Here is a 16,894-nt window from a genome sequence, read left to right on the forward strand (position 1 = left end):
GCCCCAAAACTCTTCGATTTGATGATATAAACACATATTCACGGTCGATTTTATCATACCTTTGAGATTTACCGAACAATTTCGCAAAAAAAAAAATGAGATTTTTTTTCGAGATGAGAAAGAGTGGGAAGGGTTTACGGTCGGAAATTGAAAATCAGGAGTGGAAGATGATTTCGGTTGTAAACTCACTTTATATACCTTGTTCGATTTTGTCTGCTTTCCACACAGTGTAATGCACAGTCCATATCCCAAAATTTTTAAAAAACACAACCTTTTGAGGATTATAAATAAAAATAAAATTAAAAATAACATAAGCTAAAAAATAAAATAAAACAATTCTCAAAAATTAAAAGTTTTAAATTTATACAATTAAAAATAAAATAAAAAAATTAAAAAAAAAATTAAAGTAAAAGAAAACTAGACTAATCTTAGCAAACATTGAAAATAATTTTGTGACACTGAGATCAAAGTTATTAGACAACCTTAATCCATTTGTCGGTACCTCTACCTTCATGTCTATATCTGGTCAATCACCGGTATTATTTTCCATTTAAACACGAAAATTTTGTGATAAATTTGAATAAGCTAAGAATGACAAGACATTCTGATCCTATATTTTTGATAAATTTCCCAGGGACTATTGAGCTGATGACGACCAGGGATATTGTTGTCCACCTAAATTGAGCAGCGAGATCTATAGACAACCTGTAAGTGTTCAATTTTTAATTGTACTAGAACATGTTTCCTGCTTCCTGGTATGCTTTAGTAATCAAGGACTTCCAGAATACTCCTTACATCGAGTGAGTAGACAAGTACTAAGAGAGAAGATAGATTTAGAATGCACATGCTATACACCAAGGTCGGATCTGTTCCAATCATGCATATGGTGAAACATATGACTAACTGAAGTTCCAGAGGGATTGAGAAGAAGAATGATGCATATACTGTGTACCATGTCGAATTGTAAGTCATGCAAACGGGACAGTATGTGGCTAAAAGATAGAAAGAATTGTATAGATAGAAGATGTAGATAGATAGAGTTGCATATGTTATAGACCAGGTCAGATCTCTCAATCACGCAGAGGAGGTAACATATGACTAACAGATAAAAAGAAAGAAAATAATCTTCTACAGACCTAATTTATCGGAATTCTCCAGTCACCCCATGAATACCGAAATTAAGGACAAAGTCCGCACATCGAGGAAAAGTTAATCCATAATTCTAGATATGGATGTTTTAATGTGACCACTAGATTTCCATGTATATCTCTCTGCTCAACCTATCCGAGCGTTGTATTGTCAATCTAAACAAATCTAACTAGCTCAAGATTTGTCAAGTCTTTGAATTCCTTAAGTGCAACTCTGCCTAGTCAAGTCCATTTAGAATCTTTCGTGCCTACCTGCGCATCGAACACAGAGCGTAGACAATATAGTTTTGGTATGTTACGCAGGTTTAGATTGCCTGTTATCACTTGATAATATCACTTCCCATCACATCACCTATAAGCAAAACTATTAGCAACATATTTTTGATTTTCTGATTTTTTGATGTTTTTGGATTTTTTGAATTTTTGAATTTTTGATTGGTTTTTGTTTATTTCTCCCCCTAAATTTGTGCATAGGTGAGAATGAAAACACTAAAATGTGCAAATTTAAACTATCCTAACCTAAAACAAAATTTTAATCCTCAAAACGAATCATTTTCAAAAATCCCACAAGCACATCGAATCGAGCTTTGTTAAAAGGCTTAACGAACAGATCCACCACATTTTTAGCAGTGGGAACCTGTTCCAGCCGGATGAGTGAACACTCATAATAATCTCTGATAAAATGAATTTTGATATCAATGTGCTTGGTTTTGAAATGTTGAACAGGGTTTTAAGAAATTTAAATCACAGCCTCATTATCACAGTAGATGGGGGTTTCTAGATAATTCACACCGTAATCCAACAGCTGATGTTGGATCCAGATAACTTGAGAGCAACAAGCAGATGCAGCAACATATTCTGCTTTTGCTATTGAGGTTGAGATGGTATGCTGTTTCTTGCACTGCCATGACACCAGCATGTCTCCAAGAAATTGACACCCTCCTGATGTAGATTTCGTGTCAAGCTCACAGCCTCCATAATTACTGTCAGCAAAAGCATATAAATCAAATTCAGAATTTTTCGGATACCAAATGCCCAATTTTGGGCTGCCTTTGATATACCGAAAAATTCTTTTGACAACAATAAGATGTGAAAGTTTAGGATTATCCTGATAACGTGTGCATTGCCAAATTGCAAACATGATGTCTGGACGACTTGCAGTAAGATACATCAACAATCTGATCATCGATCTGTAGTGTGTTTGATCTACGGATTCTCCCTCAATATCTGGATTCAGCAGGGGTCTTTCGGCCATCGGCATCGATGCAGTTTTTGCATCTTGATACCCGAAACATGGTCATTTCGACCAACGAACATGGTCGTCTCAAATACCTGAAGCCCCAGAAACATGGTCATCTCAACCAACGAACTCATCTCAAACATCTTTTTCATAACGCCTTCAAACTCTTTGCATAGCTGTGGACTGGTAGACCCGAAGATAATGTCATCAACGTAGATCTGGACTAGAATCTGATCATTACCCACATGCTTGATGAATAAAGTTTGATCGATAGTGCCATGAGAGTATCCATGCTCGAGAAAGTGCTTTTTGAGAGTCTCATACCACTCTCGAGGAACTTGATGTAACCCGTAAAACGCCTTGTCCAACTTGTAGACATGATTAGGAAACTTCGAGTTAACGAACCCAGGGGGTTGATCAACATAGATTTCTTCCTTCACCTAGCCATACAAGAAGACTATCTTGACATCCATTTGGTAAACCATGAAGTTCATGTAGGAACCATATGCAAGGAACGAAAAGCTTTTAAGCGAGCACTGGAGCATAAACCTCAGTATAATCAAGACCCTCGACTTGTCGAAACCCGCAAACCACCAATCTTGCTTTATTGCGCACTATAACTCCAGAATCATCCTGTTTGTTTTATAGACCTAACGTGTGTTAGGAGACCTTTTGCCCTTTGGTAACTCAACTAATTTCCAAACCCCGAGTTTTTCAAATTGATTTAGTTCTTCATGCAACGCATCTATCTAGCTAGGCTCATTTAAATCAATTTCAACGTTTTTAGGCTCTATTTGAGAAATAAAGCAAGAATAGAGACATGTATTTACATCTCCACTCTGACTTCTGGTTCGAACTCCATCGCTGAACTGACCAATGATGTTGTCGATCGGATGGTTGCGTTGAATTCTTGATGGTATCTCCTGGCTGATACCATTGAGTGAAACAGGAAGACTGTGAATGTTGAAACCTCCATCATTTCCTGATTATCCAACATTAGATGAATCTGCTACAAACTCATTAGCAATTTCTTCAGGAAAGAGTAGTTCCATAAATGTTGTAGTGACAGCGGAAGCATTTCTAGACATGAACTCTTTTTCAACAGGGGTAAGAGGTGTAGCATCAACATTTGGAGTGTCATTTTGAACTGGAGATTCAGGACTAACAAGTAGAACAGATGACCCCCCTTTCAGGTGGAGCAGATGACTCCCCATCAGGTGGTGAAGATGACTCCCCCTCAGGTGGTGAAGAGGATACTGTTGGAAGTCTGTAAATAACTTCTTCGTCTTCGTCTTCAGAAACAATCTTCGTATTAGAGGAAGACCCAGATGAACCATCTGAAGACACATTTATGGACTTGAAGAGTGATGTATAATCAAATAACCAATTAGGGCCCACTCGAGCATCCGTTTCATTCTCATCCAACCAGCGCACGTCGAAGGATTCTACAATTTGCTTCGTCTTTTTATTGTAAACCTTATACGCGGTGCATGGAACATATCCTACGAAATAAATTATCATCGGCTTTGGAATTAAACTTCGAGTTGGACTCCAGGTGAAGAAGGGTGCAAGGGTAGCCAAATACAGGAAAATGAATGACTGAAGGCTTATGACCATATAGAATCTTGTACGGTGTCTTCATCTGAGCTGTGTTGATCAAAACACAATTCTGAACATAGCAAGCATTGTTAATCGCCTCAACCCAAAAGAAAATAGGTAACTTGGAGTCACATAGCATTGTCCTTGCAGCGTATTTCAATGTTCTATTTCTCCGCTCAGCAACACCATTTTGTTGAAGTGTGCGAACAAAACTGTATTGACGCACAATTCCCCTTTCTGCGAAAAAATGATCAAGAACTGCATTCTTGAATTCTATTCCATTATCAGTGCGAAGTGCCTTCACTCGGTTCTTAGTTTGGTTCTCAATCAACACAATGAACTTCTTTATCAGCTTAGCAACCCTAACATTGTCGGATAAGAAGAAGAACCATGTAAAACGAGAGAAATCATCAATCACAACCAGAAAATATGAGTTTCTGTTGATGCTTAGGATGTTAACCGGACCAAATAAGTCCATATGAAATAATTGGAGCACTTGACTGATTGAGTTAACCTATTTTGGCAGGTATGGTTTTCTATGGTGCTTTCCATGGGCACATGAAACACTTCTCCAAAGTTATAAAATCTCTGACAGGTAAGCCTCGGACCATCTCATTCTTTGCAAGATGATTTAGGTTTTTAGCGTTCGCATGACCGAGTCATCGGTGCCACAGCATTGCATTATGTTCGAAGGCTTTCGAAAAGAGACAAGTGACTTGTTTAGGAATGTTACTATTCATATCGATAATGTAAGCATTTCCATCCTACTTTGATTTGACAAGAACCCACTCTTCTGGGATGACAATGCCTGGCTTAAGAATCATGAACTCTTTGTCAGTAAAATGAATTGAGTACCCTTTGTCGCAAATTTGAGAAACACTCAACAAGCTATGCTTTAACTCGGGAGCAATGTTGACATTCTTGAAAACCAGCACTCCATTTGTAACGGTTCCTCTCTGATTGATCTTGCCACCTTCTCCGCCCGCAAAGGAAACATATCCCCATTTTAAAGATTGAATGTTGTTCAATTGGTAGAATCCTCCTGTCATATCCCGGGAGCAACCGCTGTCGACATACCAAGGTCTGACGACATTCCTTTGTAACTGTCCCTGCAAAATGAGCGGGATCATTTAGATTTGGGAATGCAGGTCATTAGTGTCCTTAGTTTTCCCTTTCCTTTCTCATATTTATCTTCATTTTTAATTTTTTCAGAGGATGACGATGATTGAATGCAAGTTAATTTGGGCATCTAATGATATTTGGGTTTCTTAATAGTTACAAGTGGTTTTGAAATATGTTTCTTATCAGTTTGCATTGAGCATTTGGATGTTCTACCAAAATTGGTTGAAGATCCAGAACTGCTCTTTGACGAAACCGATCTTAGCGAAGCCTTGTTCGGTTTTGGCAAACTGTTTGGGACATTGTTATGAAAAACCCTTTTATTCTTTTGAAAAACCTCCCCTTTTCTACTTCGATCATCCTTCCAATCATCATCCCGAGAACGAGTTCTTGAGGATTATCTAGTTAAAGACCTTCCTCTAGATTCGTTCTCTCCTTTTGGTGACAAATAATGTATACAAATCTTGTTTTGATTGTTCCTAGCTATATGACCACCAGTACTACAATTAAAACAAATCTCTATGTTATTATTAAATATGGTATTGCCTTTCTCAGATTTATTTTCTTAACTGAAACCCTTACTTTTCCCACAAGAACATGTGAATGAAGCAGGTTATGAGAAAAGTGAGGGTGCATCAGATGATGTGACTTGTGGTATTGGTGTGTTTTCATTAGAAGCATCACAAACATCAAGATTATCAAACATCTCATCAAACACTTCAAAAAAGTTTAAATTAGGAGGAGCAGATGCAGAAGTATCACAAAAAACATTGTCATTTTCAACATCACAAACAAATGGTTTTTCATTGGAAACAAAAACGTTAGGTTCAGACTCAGTTTTTTTTATTAGAAACAGATCCTTTAACTTCGTGCTTTGACGGATCTAAGGATTGCTCTACAGGGGAAGTGGAAACGTTAGTACATTCAACATTAACAACTCCTCCTGAAACAAAACCATTTGGCTTGCCATAAACCATGAAAGGTTCTTTGGCAATTTCCTCATCAGTGACATGGTGATACAGATAATTATGATTGAAAAGAGGATGCACTTTATCATATCCTAGACCCTTTTTCAGGTTTTGTTTGAACTGTAGGCAATGGTCAATCATGTTGGCAACTACCTCGCTTGACACATCAAATTTTAAAATCAAAATTTGCAGTTTCAAATTTTCCTTTTAATATGTCAAGCTCAGTAATTAGTTTAGCATTCTGTCTCTTGATATAATCATAATTTTCATATTTGTTACTGTAGTCTTCCTAAAGTCTCCTAAAATCTTTGATTTTTGTTTCTAATTGGGCCTTTAGGGTATTTTGTCCTTTTCTAATTTGATAGCCCTCATATCTAAGGTCCTCTACTTCTCTATCAAATGATTCTATTTCGTCACGAAGAATTTTGACATAATCAATACATGCCTGAGAAAAAGAAGGTAAACTTACCTCATTTTTCTTGTGTTCAGAAATAGAAGATACCATCTCCGCGATTGTTTCCCACTGCAACCATCGTCTTGTTATTATTCAACCTTTGATCCGGTTTCGGGCACTCACGAGCAAAATGACCCGGCTCATGACAGTTGAAACAATGCATCTTCCCTTTGTTGAACCCATCAGTGCAAACTGCAGTTCCATCAACTTTTTTTCATGACCAGCTACAACATTCTCCATGGGAGCATCATCATTAACTTGTGCCAGATGAGCATTTTCAGGTCCTGAGATATTAAGGGCCTGAATCTGGTCCTCCCAATCAAATAACTAAGCAACCATAACAGTCTCACCGTTGACTATACCACCTCCGTGATTGTTTCCCACTGCAACCATTGTCTTCTTATTATTCAACCTTCGATCCGGTTTTGGGCACTCACGAGCAAAATGACCCGGCTCATGACAGTTGAAACAACGCAACTTCCCTTTGTTGAACCCTACCTTCTTGTCAGCATTCATCCCCCATTAATTTTTCCCTGTCTTTTTAGAAAATTGCTTTGCCCTAAATATTGATATAGCAATTTTCAATGTAATATCCATCTCTTCCACATCTTCTGGATGAATCCGATCCCGATCAGCAAATGACAACTGAGGTCTTAGGTCTCCAGCAACGAAATCATTATAGCAGTTCACAAGTCCTGTGGCGAGAGCAAGATTGTCATCACTTTCCTTTTTGTTTGAGAAAGAAGCTACAACTAGCACATTAGAGGAGGGAACAATTTGTGGAACAACATATGACTGGTTTTGTGAGTGAGGCATGGATGATGCAGCAGTAAAGGTTTGAATATGAGGTTGTTGAACAGAAAATGCTTGACCTGAGGAAGAAACGATTGATAAGAGGGCATCGTTTGAAGAAATTCTGAGATTTGCAGTCGAATACGAATTCACATGGTTAATCTCTCGCTATTTATCATCAATATCACAAGCTTTGATGATTGCCATTGTTTCAGCAAGAGTGATGCAATTCAGATTCTTGGTCTTCTTAATAATAGCTACATTCATATCCCAAGATTTTGGAAGAGCATTCAGTAGCTTTTTGTTTATCTCAAACTTGGTCAAGAAGATCCCATATATGCTCATTTCAGTAGTGAGAGTGGTGAATCGCTGCAGCTGTGCCTCCAGGGTTTCTCCGGGAATGTGATTGAACATGTTGAATTTCTGTTGCAGCATGTCCTGGTGGCTTTCCTTCATGTCTTCATTTCTTTCATACACTTCAATCAAGGCTTCCTACAAAGCTTTAGCTGAAGTATACTATCTGAAACCTTGAGCTATATCAAGAGATAAAGCCATGCTCAAAGTGGCCAAAGCCCTTTCCTGTTCCTCAACTTTCTCAAAATCTTCATCTGTATAGTTCTCAACTGCTTTGTCAACTAGTTGTCCAGCAACAGTGGTGGTAATTTGGACAGGACCCTTGATGATGCGTCTCCAAACTTTGAGGTCTTTCATTTTAATATACTTCTCAATCTGGTATTTCCATTTGGGAAAACCATCTGCAGACAATAGTTTTGGAATGTGTGTGGTTGTGCCCATGACAGAATCCAGTTTGTGATGATGTGTTTGACTTTGAAAATCCATTTTCTTTATTTTTAAAGTCAAAAATTAAACTCAGAAAAATGTCAAAAATTGAGTTTCCGGTAGTAGTTTACAGTCGTAAAGGAGTTTACGGCCGAGTGTTTACGGTTGAACTATTTACGGTCAATATATTTTCGGTCAAAGAATATGAGTTTACTGTCCAAGAACACAGTTTACGGTCTATGAATATTCTTGAGTTTACGGCTGTAAACGAAGTTTACGGCCGTAATCACTTAGCAGTAAACTCCCAAAAATTAACCAAAACACGAATTTAGAACATATTTGATCCCTTTTAGCAATGAAAATACCAAACTCGATCTTGTATAGTGAATAATATGAGTTTAAACGGCCGAAAACTCGATTGAATGATACTTTGACAATGGTTTTTGCTCTGATACCAATTATAAGGTCCTAGAAACGGATCTTACCAGTGATTAAACAATCAAACAATTAAAGGAATAAGAATTAGAGTAGAAGAAGAAGAGAAACAAGCTTGCACACGCTTTATAACTGAAAAACATCGGGTATGACTTGTTACAAATAACCGTGAACTCTAAGGCATCAACAACTAACGAAACAGACCAACCCTTTATATAGGGGGCACGGGCCGTAAACAGGGTTTTTTACCGTAAACTCATGCACAAGCCGTAATAATGTAGGGAAAAAATACCAATATGAAATTAATCACCAAAATTGACGGGTTGAATTGAAAATTGATTTTTAATTTTCAGTTATGATTCGTAATAAAGAACGATATTAATTGTAATGTCGGTTACAAATTTTATTTTGATGACAATTTATATATATATATATATATATATATATATATATATATATATATATATATATATATATATATATTATGGTTGTAAAAAACGTTTGACATTAGCTAGTCGATGGACTGTGGTCAAGATATTAATCAGTTAGATGGAGATCAATCGGAGACCCTAAATTGGTAATTCGTTGAATTTTAAAAAATTAAAAACAACTAATATGAAAACAAACTTCATAAATATCGTTAATATGAAAACAAAATAGGTTGATTTTATTAATACAACTCTAATCGTTACTCAAAAAGTTTCTATTGATTATAAATTTTTGATAGTTTTAAAATTTAGTGTTTAAGATTGTTTTGCTCTGTGTTGGCAGAGATTAATAGTTTATCACCTTCTAATCGGTCGGGTCACGCCAAGGGACTCACAGACACCTACTCAGGAGTTTTAAAACACTGCGCTATATATATATATATATATATATATATATATATATATATATATATATATATATATATATATAAGTTGTATTTTACTTAAGATTTTAAGGAGTTTAACATTTGCATGTAACAGAAAATTTTGAAGTCTAAACTTCAAGGGTTAATATGCATCTTTACATTAGGTTTGGGCTATAGAAGCATTTAAATATAAACGGAAACAATCAAATATAATCTGAAGTGTACTTGCACATTAAATCTAGGTTTTAGTATTATGGCAACCTTCTTTGGTAACTATGAATATAAACTAATAAGAAGGTTGAAATTACTAACCTTTCAAGTAAAATCGTATATACTTGTTATACCTTTGTGAATCTCAAATTCCTTACAATCGCTAGAAGGACTAGCATCCAGAGTCGAATGTTTTTAATGGCTCTTACCCAAAAGTCTAAAACCTTAGACAATTAAAGTGAAAGGAGAGAAGTTTATGAGAAAAAAAATTCTCACTCGAGGAAAGGTTAGGAACAGAATTCGCAAGGCCAGGGAGGTTTTTATATAACTGAGCCTAATTGCAAGTTAAGCAGATTTGAATCAATTAAAAAGTTAGATTTAAGATGGAGCCTCCGAAAGCGTCCACCTCTTTAGGGTTTCTAGGGTGTTCATCTTGCTCAACTATTGAACAATTAACATTTAGTCACGACACCTTATCGAATTTCTAATTAATTCTAATTATTTCAAATTAATTCCCAATTAATTGAAATTAATTCAAAATTAATTTTAACAAGTTTCTAATTAATTTATAAAGCTATGATAATATAATAAACTATTGTCTTTATCCTCATAAATTCGTATCTAGCTATTCTAGCTCTTTAGGGCACCTTAAGGACTTTGCTATTATTCTCAAAGTTATGCCTATTTAGTTATGACATTGGTCACATATTTCCAACAATCTACCACTTGGGCAATTTATTAACTACTATTGGTCAACTTATCTTTGAATTACAAAAAAATCATGCCTTCCATAGTAACTGTGGAACTACGATCTTATTAAGTATCAAGCATTTGATAACTGATCAATTATTCCTCTATTTCTGCAATATATCATTGTAAACCGAGTCATGGATTATGAATCAACCTAACAGTTCAACATTATGTTTGTCGATTCCTGATTTCTAATGATCAAGTTAGTCTACTAATCAAACACATCAATTTAGTCTGCACATATGAATATAGTTTCTTCAATTGAGGAAAAAGGATATCAACATGAAACCTTTAAGGAGCCTATAAATATCCTTTCCTTAATTGAGGAAAAAGGAATAGATAAGCTTTGACTACATAATTTTTGTCTAATTGTAAAATCATTCATGGACTTACTCTCTTTGACCACCAGTTACGAATTACATTAGAGCAAGACAAATGCAGTTGGAACATGTATACAAAGAACTCAATGTCTCTCCATTTTAAAGATAAAAGATATTAGCATGTCATAAATATCTGTTATTGAATCCATTTAGTAATATATCTAAGTTTGGTATGTTCCAATACTTAAGATCAGTATTTCAAGCACTCGTGAGTGTTAGTGCAATCTCAATTTTATGTCCAAACCGTTGGTCAATCCACTAACCTCATGACAGTCTTAATTCCTATACTCACTACCAAGAATCTGAGTGACTATGGAGTTTTGAACACATATTTAGGAAGTGGGATCTAACCATGTAAAGGGAGAACATGATTATAAACTAATTGAGATGACTTATCACCATCGTAAATTAACATCAATACTTTATAATCACCAAATCAGCTTAAGACTTTATACTACTTAAGTTGTGAAATTTAAAACAAACTTTTCAAAATTAGACCTTAGTCAAATCATTTGTCACTCAATTCCCTCATGATCAAGTTTCATTGTTAGTCTTACGGTCAAACTTATTGACTTAGTGAATGTATTGTCTATACCTTCTTTCAGTATGACTCTATTGACTATGATGTCTTCACATTCAAAGAACTATCATATGTGCTTGTACTTATTGATTCTATGCCATGTGAGCTTGTATGACTTTGGGATCCATACTGGAGGTAAGTTCACCCTTTCAATCACAAGAATCTTTCATAAGGATCCTCAATAATTGATTTTCAAAAAAGATGTCACTAACAAATATATGATAGTCACATAGCTTTCATTGTAATCTAACGGATTGCAATAATTGATTTTCAAAAAAGATGTTGCTAATAAATATTTGACAGTCACATACCCTCATGAATATTTCATTCATACCTACAAGTCGTAGTCATGTCTGTATGTGGTTCCTAAACACGTACATGCCAGAGACATGCCTATGTACAGTTTAGCAACACCTACAGGTCATAAACCTCTCTACTTGTGATTCTTCAATGCCTACAGATCGTAGACCTGTCCGCAAAAAAATTATTAACACTTACAACTTGTATACCTACCACTTTATGGCTTATAAATATCTACAGGTTGCAAACCTATCCATGTTTGACTAGCCTTGTTTAGAATTGTCTGTGGTCATCATCAATACCCTTCTAGGTGACTTTATTTGTAGTACAATAGTACTATGAAAGTCATAACCTCTCATTATCATCTCTCATCACCCTTTACTACCCAATATCTTTTTAAGTATGAAAATTAATATATGGTAAAAATGTATCAAAATTATCTTACAATATTTCATTTAACATAAAACATCTTAATAAACCATAATAAGCACTTATAGCATTTAATAATCGAAATACTTCATATATATGTAAGATGAAAGTAACTATGCACTCACTTGTTAAAAGTGGATGACTAGTGATTTCGGTAGTGCTCCGCATAACACCTTGGCTTTTTCATTGACATGACCTACGTATGAACATCACTAGGTCTTATATTTATCACGACTATAATAATGATAGTCTTGATTCCTCGACAATCATAATGTTGTTGATCTATAGTTTATATGGAGAAACTTCGAATGTCTCACTGAATCTAGCGTAGACATCACCCTCGTAAGTAGATTAAACAATATTATGAAACGATATCACTGATAAACCTTGTTTATAGACTCTTAATAAAAACTATGAATATAAATGTAAGTTACACTTGAATTAAAATAAGTGCACCAAAACTTATAGAGATTTTAGTGAAAAGTCAAAAATTACAATGTCAGAACTTCGACCGGAAAGCGTCTAGTTTATGGACCATCCAACTACCCAGAGTCTCAACAAAAACATGTAAAGTCTAAGAAAAGTAGAATTTTTGAGAAGGGAAATTGCTTAGAGAGAATGAGGATTGAGTATAGAAGGAAGTGAGGAGCAAATGATCTCTATATATAGGATTTACTCAGGAGCGACCCGCACCCTTATAGGTGCCCTATGCCCTACCTTCGACATTGCCCCAACTGCTACTTTCCATGTGTTAATATCCTGGTGAGTGGCATCACATGCTTCTGGGACGTCTGCGCACCGCGCCAAGCGCTACATGCTCACAAACTTTTAAGATTTTCAAAAATTCATATCTTCTTCATATGAGCTCCATTTTCAATGTTCATTATATCTACATGTAACTATCGGCGTCTATTACAACATTCTTTTAGCCTTTGTCAGCTAAATCTCACTTTAGTTTTAATGCTATATTTTTAACAAGCTTAAACTGTTAAAGTCCATTTAAAAATCATAAATTTTTCATACGACATTCGTTCTCAATTGTATTTGTATCAATGGAATCCTACACGTGAGATCTTTAACTCTCCTTTCGATTGTTTTTCCTAACAATCAACTGATTTTAATTTTGCTATTTGCATTGAACACCTACACTAAAATTTCAAAAAATCATAACCTCATCATATGAAGTCAGATTTGGACGTTCTCTATGTGCACGAGTTCGCGTTTATGATTACTACAAGTATTTTTTTTAGATTAATTAGGCTAATAAGCACCCTATCTAGAATTCACTTTTTAGGACATTCATAGTTGTCTCGGTTTAATTAAGAAAATTCAAAAACGCACAACTTCTTCATATGAAGTCGGATTCAAGCATTCCTTATATATATGGAATCCTTGTTACACCTACTACAACTTTGACTAAGATTATTTATCCTAAATAACCTTCCATCAAAATGTCATTTTATCGTTTATCGATAAATTCCCTAACAGATGAATAATATGTAGTCTGCAATACGTAAGACTAGTGATCTCCTTATTCAAGGATATACATTATACAAAGTATACAAGGCAATTAGAGTTTCGCTATTTCATGTATAGTCCTTGTACTTTTTGTACGTCGGATGTACTCTATAAATAGGTTAAGTAGTTAGGTCAGAGTAACGTTTCGAACACTTTCATCACATTTTGTACTCTCACACTTTGTACTCTTTCAAACGTGAATTTGAGCTAAATAGGTTATAATTAGATCTGTGTCTTTTATTTCTTTTACATAATCAATTGATTAGATTATCGTTTCTAACACAATCCATTTGTTATCAGAGCGGGATTCATATCTTCGATTGAAGTTTTCTATTCTTGTATTTTTTTTTCATCTTTTTGAATTGTTTTTTCTGATTTAAATATTCCATAGATTGAAATAGAAAACTTGTTTCAATTGATTGAATTGTATCAATTATGCATTTTGTGTGTTCAATCAATTGATCTCTGATTGATTTATCTTTGATTTCACTTTAAATAAAAAGTTTCTTTCTTAAAAAAGTGTTCATCAATGGCGAACTTCAAATTGAACACGATGACAAACTTCTCTCATTTGCTTGGATCTACAATAAAAATTTAGATGTTGATTCTTGAATACTATGATTAATGAACTGACAGAATAGAGGATTAATTGAATGGCATTGATAAAGATCTGAAGAGGTAAATCAATGAAGGTCCATTTCTTCCAAAGATGTTAATTGTTGTTGGAATTGCTGTTGTTGCTGAAGATATGATAACACAAGGAAATAGGATGAAAGAAAATGACAAAAGGTGTTTGCATGTATTACGTGGAGCTCTTCCACCAGTGGTTTACAACTATATTCGTGCATGTTCAACTATAATTTTTTTTGGGACAATTTGAAGGAGAAGTATCAAGATAATGAGTGGACAAAGAAAAGTACAGTTACTCAATGCTTGTTGGATTTAGGTGAGTTCAAGTAGAAGCAAAGTGAATCAATCGAATCATATTATTATTGATCAAATGAATTGATTTTCAAGTGTACTCGTTATGGGCTTACACGTTCGAAACTGGAGCTCAATTTGACTTTTATCATGGTTTTGAGAAAGCAATGGCAAAACATAAGTTTGATGACTAAAACACAAGAGAACTTTGATGATTATTCATTATCGAATCACTACCACATCTTGAAAGTTCATGAAAATGAAGTCAAAGATATTGCTGAAGAGAATAAATCAAGTTTGGGTGGACCATTAGCCTTAGTGTTGAAAGCCTTTGGAAAGGGAGTTAAATCTTACGAAGATTCAAAAGATGGTGAAGAAGGGTTCTTGTTTTAATTCGATGATGAAGTAGTTGCATACTTCTCTAATAACAAAGGTAAGTAGTTTTTCAAGAAGTCATTCATCGGAAAGTTTATAAATAGTTCTGAGAGTAAGGGAGTGTTAATGTTTGATAAAGGTGTGAAGGAAGTATCAAAAGATAAAAAGAATGAGGTAGAGAGTTCAAGAAAAAGAAAAAAAATAAAGTTGAAAGGTGAGTATGATTTCAACTGTAACTATTGAAATGGGCACAATCATTTGGATAATAACTACAAAAATAAGAGAAGAAGGAATGAGTGAAAGATGAGCTTATTATGTGGAGAGGATTGAAGAAATTCCTTCTCAAACAAACAACATCTCATTGATTGCTAAAGGGAAAGATGAAGATGATGGTATGTATCAAATCTGGTCTTCAGGATCAAATGATGAAGAATTGTGCCATCCCACTCATGGTGTTTTGTTTGCAAAGCTTGAGGAGTATGCTGGAAAAGAGATGAGCTTGAATGATGAGAGTGACAATGAAAGATATTTGGGGACGGTGTTTTGTTTCGACTAATGCAACAAAATCACTAATGACACCGAAGGTACATGATCTTTTTACTTCATTTTAATATTCCTTCGACTTCTTGTAATGTTGTTTTGTTTGATTTTGATAATACTTCTGCTTATATTAATGACATGTTAATTTCCATGAGTAGTGAAGCTGAGAAAACCAAGTCCATATTATATGATGCTCGAAATGAATTGGGAGAAAAGAAGGGCTTAGTTGAGTCTCTAGATCTTAGAATCACAATTCTTTTGGTAGAAAGAGACACAATTAGGATGGATAACATGATGTTAGTGAAACAGTGTAACATCTATTGTTACTCATCCAAAAGGCTTTATGGAAAATTAACTGAATTGTATCATTCGACACATATATGTGATGAAGAAGATATGAAATTACTTATGTTTCTTGCTTTGAAAAGAGAAAAATTAGATGAGATCACTTATGATTATGAAAGTAGGATATTTGATTATGATAAAATACCTAATGATTCTTATGCGTATGGTATTGTCGATATAAATGAATGTTTGAATGCTGAAGATCTTATGAAAACTGTGAATGAGACTTTAATTAAAAATGGACAATTAAGATTTTGAACATGACTAAGAAGTCCAAACTAAGTAATCAACAAAATTTTGCTAATATCAAAGATAGTTATGATAATATTAGTGAAAGTGGGGAAGAGGAATTTGTAGATTGCATTAATGTTGCTTCAATGGCTAAAAGCAAAAATAATGACGATCTAATGATGAAATTGAACAGTGATCAATCTTTGACAATCAAAAACTGTGATTCTCAAGATTCATTTGTTATTGAGGATTATGTGAATGATGATGATGAAGTTTCGAATGACAAACCAATTTCACGTGTTGTAGAAGATCAAGTTTTTGAAGACTCAACAGAATACATAAAAGTGTTGAAGGAAAATGGAACACATTATGTCGAACCAAATGCAGTGGTTTATCCAAGGTTCAAGGATTCTGATGATGTTCCTTTCCAAATCATGTCTTCATCACCAAAGGAAATGGTGATAATGTTGCTCCTGAACTGAACAAGTTAGTAAAAGATGACAATGCGAATGTCACGGATGAAGGATTTTATTCAAATGCAAACACTGTCGAAAAGGGTTAGAACAAAAAAGTCTTCCAACGTCATAATAACGAAAAATGAGATTGGATAGTGATAACAACAAAGTGTTTTGTTGAAAATAAGGAAACATCTGAGAGATCTTTGCCTAATGATCTCAAACATCAAAAGGAAAAGTCACAACCTTTCAAAAAAAAGTAGTGGAAAAATTGGATTTTGAAAAAGGAATTTCGAAAGCAAAAACACAAACTAAAGTGTGTTGGAAAAATGAACAATATTTTTACAAACAAAAGTTTTTTAAACATAAATTTCAAAAATTAGAATAGAAATTCTCACAAACTACGAAGAATTTTCAAAATAAATCTTTTCAAAAGAAAATATATTTTCAACAAGGTCAAAAAAATTCAAAA

This window comes from Lactuca saligna, chromosome 4 (assembly GCF_052625555.1).
Source record: "Lactuca saligna cultivar CGN05327 chromosome 4, ASM5262555v1, whole genome shotgun sequence".
NCBI lineage: Eukaryota > Viridiplantae > Streptophyta > Magnoliopsida > Asterales > Asteraceae > Lactuca > Lactuca saligna.